Source organism: Pinus tabuliformis, chromosome 2_1 (assembly GCF_031772625.1).
Source record: "Pinus tabuliformis cultivar Carrire ecotype Pingquan chromosome 2_1, CPIR1, whole genome shotgun sequence".
Lineage (NCBI taxonomy): Eukaryota > Viridiplantae > Streptophyta > Pinopsida > Pinales > Pinaceae > Pinus > Pinus tabuliformis.
In genome coordinates, this window is record NC_142299.1 from 119,926,312 (window position 1) to 119,933,827 (window position 7,516).

The window sequence follows — 7,516 nt, forward strand, 5'->3', positions numbered from 1 at the left end:
GGGCCTGACCCAGGTTCGGAGTTTAATTATCCAAACAAATCCCTGTACTACTGGCCCTTTTGGCAACAGTTCGCGAAGTGCGGATTGAGGTCTCACCCGAAGCAGTATGGGGGGATGTTGGAACCAGATTTCTACACCCTTGAGATGTCTGACGGGTTGATTTAGTCCAACTATGAATACCTTCGCGCACTTCCCTGACCTGCGGGGCCTTTGCACCCTGTTATATTTGCCTTCGCGCAACCCTAACCAGGGGCTGTGGGGCTTTCGCACTGCTGGAGTAGCGATCTGCACTATTTCCCAAGTCACACTATAGATCTTACTTATCTTCTTATAACAGTTAGTTATCTTCACATAAACAGATACCTTATATTATATTCACTTACTCAGCACATTTATATAAGTTCGTGCAGTAAATAAACAGTAAACTTGCAATTCATACCCAATATACTTCAATGCATAAAACAGGAAAAGATACACAAAAATATGGTAAAACTTCTCTTTATTAATGCTTCCAACGGTTACAGACTCAACCTGCCCTGCGCACTCAGCTGCAGGGGTCCGTGCACTCAGTTGTGGACTACTAGGCCTCTGTGCACTCAGCTGCAGGGGTCTGTGCACTACTAGGCCTCTGCGCACTCAGCTGCAGAGCCTTCTCCTACTCTATGACCCAAAGACACAACTCTACACTTCAACTCAATGCTTCATGGATTGATTTCCTTCTTTCCTTGTCCAGATGTCTCTTTACACTTAGAGCCTCGCTCTATTTATACAATCCCATGGTCCGCGGACCATGGGTAGATCTCTCAAACCGACACTACATTTACAAAAGTAAGGGCGGACAACCCTATGACTCTATTACAACTTCGCGCTCCGCGCCCACAAATCGCGGAGTCTTTACAATGGACTTAGTCAAAACTTGGGCTTTAAGCCCCAAAACTTGCCTTGGGGGGATCCCACGCCCAACAAGCCCCCAACACAAACATCGTGACTCGCCCTCGAGTCACTCTATCGGTGCGGAGATCTTCGCGCGGAGACCTCCCAACTCTGCTCGGACTGCTGCAAGGTCGGAAACGCACTGAGCGACTGCCTATTGTATCTCTTATATGCATTGTTCCGAGACCGCAGTGTCAGAACTGCTCCCCTGTATCTGTTCCTGCGTCCCCTACATCTGTGCGAGCTTGCCTTCAATTGTTGTTGTGATTGTGAAGGCCTCATCGATCCAAGCCTGAAAACACACCTTCAAAACTGCCTCTTCATGTCACGTCATGTCTACTTGCTCTTTAAGCGCTTTTCTTGTTGCATTCGCGCAAGCCTCTGAGTGAGGGCCATCGTTTGTGCGGTCCCTTTGACATTGTCGTACTACTGCTGTAGCTCGCATGCCTCTGTTTCTAAGCGTTGTATGTTCGGGTCCTCCTACAGATTTGTGAGGACCTCGAATGATTCTTCCAACATTTTGGTGCAGTCCCTTACTGCACTGCTGATCTCCTCCAGCCCTGATGTAATGGCGTTGGCGCGCTATTCCCTTACCTCTGGAGGAGTTGAAGGCTACGCCTTCAACCACAACTCTGCTATCTGAAGGTTCAACTCCAGCTGAACCTTAGCCATTTCTTCTCGCGCACCCCTGCTGCTAATCTCTGGATGCGCGCCTCTGTTTGTGCTTTTGCTGGGATGGCCAACTCAGGGACCATCTAGCGGGTTTCTTCCAGTACCTGCACCATCTGCCTGTTCTTAGACACAACCTCGTCGCGTTGCAAGCTCAATTGCTCCATGTTGATCTTCTGCTCACTCAGCACCTGCAACGCGTGGCTCTCCCTAGCCCGCAGTTTTGCAGTAATCCCATCCTGCAGAACATAGAGTGTCTCCCGCGGGAGCGCAACAATGTTGATCCCTATACCATTCAATGCACTGACCGTAGGCCTATCAGCCTCATTTGTTGTAACCAAAGCCCCTTCTGGTAGCACTATTATGTTGGTCATACAAGCGTGCAACATTTCCTCCGTTGCGGTTGTTCCTACTACGAGGCTGGTTGAGAGGGTACCATCCTGAGGAGCGCGCACCTGCAACTCCTAAATATGTGCTCAAAGGGCCCCCAACACAATGTGATTCTCCTCCACAAAGTTCTAGAGGGAATTTGTGGTGATGTCACACACCTTCTCTCCTATATCATGCAAATCCCCCTCAATAAGGGTGATCGGGTGGATAGACAGCTTAGACGCTTTTACCTTCTTGCGCGGCCCCATCCATTTGCTCAGGCATCGGTGCTCCAATTGTGTTGATGCTACTTGGGGGTTTGCGTTGCCCTCCTCTACCTTTGTTTCCATCTCTTGCTCCTACTCAGGCGCAGGCGACTTCTGGCCCTCATGCTCCTTCTCTGCAGCCTTCTGTGTTGCTTCTGCGGCCTTTTTCTATTCTGGCGATGTCTGTGCAACATCTCGCGCCTTTGTTGTTGTTCCTTCTTTCCTTCTCTTTTCTGCCAACTACACCACGCGTAGTTTTCCCTCCTACTTCTTCTGCGCAGCAAACTTTTCCAGCGCAGAGATGTCTGGGGCGCGCCACTTCGGCGACCACGTCTCAAGTACGTCGAAGATCACATCATCTGTGGCTATATAAGGAAATTCGTTCCACTTCTTTGTATGGTCCTTGCGCGGCCTGAGGTAGATGTGATGAAAGTTCACTTTAAACTCTGTGAAACTTTGTTGTTGTAGACAGTGGGTGATAACCGCAGCTTGCAGTTAATCCCCATTCTGATGTTCATCTCCATGAACACCCATAATATTTTACTATCAAGGATCCATTTTGTGTCCTTAGTGGCACACAACGAAGTGTACTTCGCAGCCTCTGGGATATCCCTTGCAATTATGGGGAACTGGCTGTCCTCCGGCAATTCCCCAGCCACCAGCACTATGAACAACAAAAGCCATGCATACTGGAAAGTTTTTCCTTGTTCATGTGCCTCGCAAAAATTCTCCAAGAACTCCTTGCAAAAGAATTCGGACCAGTTAAACTGGACCCCTTCTGCGCACTGTTCAGCAAGTGCCACCACCGATGCGGGCACCTCGTCCGCATGGCACTTTCGCATGACCTTACCTGCCAGTATCTGAGTCGCCACTCTGACTACTTTGTTTTTGATAATGGAGATCGCATAGCCCCTCTTTTTTTTCTCCGTATTCTATTTCTTTTTCATGGCCTCCGCGATGGCCAAATCGTTACTCTTCCCCTCTGAAATGTCTGCGAGGTCCTCTCCTTTACACGGGAGCCGGGTAATTCGATGGATTAGGTGGTCTGTGATGGGGATGGGCTCCTCCAGCCACAAACACCCACCATGCACCAGGCAGAGCAACTGCCTGATGACGAAGATAGTCACTGGGGCGTGATGGTAATGTGGCACCTAGAGCAGGTTCAACAACCCTGCCTTTTCGACTCTGTGTAACCACTTGCGCGGCTCCAACTCTATGACTCCCGCCGCGGTGTGTTTCTTTGGCTTCATGAGGTGCGCAATCACCAAGTGAGGGAATTTCTTATGGTCAGCGAGATCCCAGTCTTCGAATTTTAAGCTCGGCACCCTTCCCAAGTGCGTTCCTTCAAAGATGATATCGTCTGAGAGGAGCAGAGTCTGCAAAGAGCTCTTACTCTCATCGAGGTCCTTGCGCACCTTCGCTTTCCCCTTATGCGGAGGGACATATTCGGGCAATTTAATTAGAGGAACTGCACCCTCGGTTTCTTCCTCCATGCCCTCGTCCTTGTCCTCTTCAATTATGATATCCTCGAGGTCTTCTTCCTCCTCATCGGTTTCCAGGTTAACCGATTTCCATTTTTCCTCCATTGTTAATTTGGTTCACAGCAAATTTCAAGGGGACACACACACCGGAATCATTGGTTGTTTGTCTTTCTTCGGTCTCGCCATGTGTGGTGATTTAGGGATTTCTGCAACAATCTCGGCGCTCTTAGGGGCATCTTCTATGGTCATGGCCTGTGCGGCTTCTTTGGTGGTCATCTCTGCGATTTCACTGGCTTCTTTAGACACTACCATCTTGTTCGTCCATAAATATCTCAATCATTCAATCAGGGGCTCAACCAATGCTCTCCACAGGAAAAACAGGTCTCAGTTCGGAATACTTGGGGCGCATGACAGCTCAATTCACAAATGACCAAGTGTTGTTTGTTGGGAAACCCTTTGTAATTTATAGCGCCTTTTGAATTTGAATTCGACCGTTCCCCCCAAATCCAGTCCATTAATGCTCCCTTGGTGGCAGATTTTCCCAAATCTTGCCCATAAAGCTCGTCTTAAATGCTTGTTGCCCACTCCATTTGGTCTCAAGTCAAGCATCACATCATGAATAGTGACTACAACGATCACTTTCCAGCCAACCCGCACGGTAGCACAGCCCCCCTTGCGCGGTCGTGGACCTTGTGACACTTTGCTCCTGCGTGCAGCCCCGACATCGCGCAGCTCTTGGGTAGAGTATTTTATAGTCCCATGCCTCCTTTCAACAGCCTGGAGCACTAAGACTATACTTCCCTCGGCTAGTAAGGTGGTTGTGCCACCTGCATAGGGTTCCAACCAATCATCCGTCACTTTTCCTAGAGAAAATCCACCTTTGATTTTTATTGTCTGCGTCGCGCACTTTACCCTCTACATCGCACCACCATGGGTGATCCTTCTAGTAATATACAGTCCAATCCAAGGCATCAAATTGATCAACTCTTGGCGGTAGTCCCCAAATTCGTCAACGTAATCGTGTGCACCCTGTTTTATCACCCTAGTTTTCTTATCGAGAAAATCCTTCTTTATTTCTTCCTCAAGCTTCTTAACTTCTGCTTCTATCAGAGCGCTTTTCTCTCTTAATCACACCCTTTCTTTCATGAGTTCTTGGAGCCTAAGATCACCCTATCGGATTTCTTCTTCAGGTCCCAAGCATTCTTCTTTATTCAGCTACGCTATTCCTTCTTCCAAAACTCCGTGAGCCATCATATCCATCGACGCTGCTATGCGCGGACTAGGCATATTATACTCTATTAGGACTACAGCGTTCACTCCATAGGCCATCATAGGAGGCGTCTGTCCCGTCAGTCTCTTGCACGTTGTCCTATAAGCCTACAGAACGGTTGGTACGCACAGGTCCCAATCACTCCGTTGTGCATCATATACCTTGTTCAATGCTTCGCACACTTAGTTAAAGGATTCTGTGTGGATAACCTTTTTCATACTCGTTCTTTCCACAGTCTATCATCCCAACTAGAGGGGTCATTCGCGCAATTGGCTCGCCTGCACCTGCTTATTGACCTTGTCCCCTAACGTGAAGTCCGTGTGCATCCATGCAGGTTGTTTAACATATGCTTGTACCCACCTGGATAGGTGCGCGCGCGGATCGTTCTGTTCAGCATTCTTGTCTGTTAATTGCATCTGAGGCTTCCCAAAACACATGCGCATCATTCTCCTGCATTCGCGTCAATCCTCAAAGCTTCCCTGATGCATGCCCCACCACCTCGCAGGCGTATCGCACAATACCCATTTCAAAGCCTTGAAACATTGTTGTTCTGGCACCTCTCTTTCAAATATGTTCAAGAAAGCATCTGCCTCACTTATCCCATCATAAGTAGTCATATCCCTTACTTCCGTTGATACGCAACACAGCGATCTTGTCATCATGTTGTAGTTTAGTGTGGTTACCTCGTGTAACCAGTTCTGCCATCGCTCTATCTCTTCATCCGAATCCGTTGTACAGGAGCTTTCGTGCTCCCATGAGATTTGCCCATCCGCGGTGGGATTTACCTAATATTTCTCTCGCGCGGTTATCTTGTAGATGTAGTCTAAGTCGTCGTCGCTTTCATAGTCATGCACTGGCTCCATGTAGCGCGATCCTTCCGCAGGGTCCAAAGGTACGACTGCGCGCTGAGACTTTTTCTCAAGAATCATCTTACGCTTCTTCAGATTTATTACCCCGTTTATGTCAGTGGCCCAATCTATTCCTAATAGCGTGGGGTAGGGATTGTTGTCATCAACAATCTCTATCACTTCAAAGTCTGCTAACGCGCTTGCTCCTTCAATATCCACGGTGATTCCCTGCAATCTCCCCATAGGTATGATCTTTTGTTGGTTCGCCATTCGTAGCTGGATAGGAGACCATTGTAGTGTAGGCCTTCCCATGCGCTCCCATGTCTGCTTCGACAGAACGTTCATGTCAAATCCTAAATCCATAATCACTCGGTCCATCTCATATTCTCCAATCTGCATGGTCAATCTCATTTCTCTTCCTGTCCTCATCACATGCTTTCCAATCTTTCAGACTACATGTGGTTCTCCTGGCACGGTCCTAGCGCATCTGTTAATGAGTTCCTGCAATCCCTTTACAGCGTTACTGTCGCGCAGTAGCTTCATGCATGTTTACAGGAATGTCGTGAGAATCGATGGGTCCATTTTCAGCTCCAGTCTGTCTTTGCTTCCCGAAGTGGAGGCATCAGCGAAGCTCTTCCTAGCTTCCATGAAGGTTTCCTTAGCGCGCTCCAAATCAAACTCTGGTTCTTTCGTCAGAGCCTTGCGAACCCAAGTACTATCTTCTGGCTACTTGTCTTTATCATCCCCTGTCGTAATTCCCTTTCAGAGCACAATGTTCACATTAAGGTCTTCATCGTGCAGCTCAGACCTCATCATATGCAGGTTCTGAGTTGGGGGAGGTTGGATCGCTCCTTTGTCGCACAGCCTCGCTATCAGTGTGGGACAATCCTTCATCTCATGATCAAACAAGGTACAATACAGACATGATGGATGCGTTGGAATCGTACAATCACGGGCATAATGTCCTGGCACCCCGCAATTGTAACATATCAGCTATCCACGACCTCTTCTAGGTCCTCCTCCACCTCAGCCTCGTTCGCGCCCCTGAAATCCAGTCCAAGCCACTCCTGCGTTCTGGTCAAGGGTGCCACGTTTTGACCTGAACTCTATAGGTGGGAGTCTTATCCATAATCAGCTCATACCTTCTACAGGTGCACTCATCATGTCCCACTGATCTACAAAAATTACAGAACAACTAATGTGAATTCTGCGTGTACGTCTGCAACAAATGGCAGTTGTTCGTAGCATGCTTTCCTCCTATTTGACAAATCGTGCACCACAACACAGATGCCGCACTACATCCTGCTTGGGCCTCCGGTCTTAACAGCATCGATCATCCTCCCGAGAGGTAATTCGCGAACACTGGGCAGTGGTCCTTGTCATGACCCTAATCCTTATATTTAACACACCATACCTCTTCGTGCACTTTCGGGCGAGTTGTCTTGTCCTATTTCAGACTCTACATCTCAAGGCATAAGTTTTTCAACTGCACCTGGAACTGTTGAACTCCTAGGTTAGGATCCTGTATCGGGGTTCATCACAATCTCCAAGGCCTCTACCTAAGTTGTTAACCTTTGTTGTGACAGTGCGTTCCTTAAATGCAACGTTAACGATGCTACAAACCATTCGCGGTGTTGTCCATTCGTCAAAGTCATATTAACTTTGAAAATCGTGCACTTC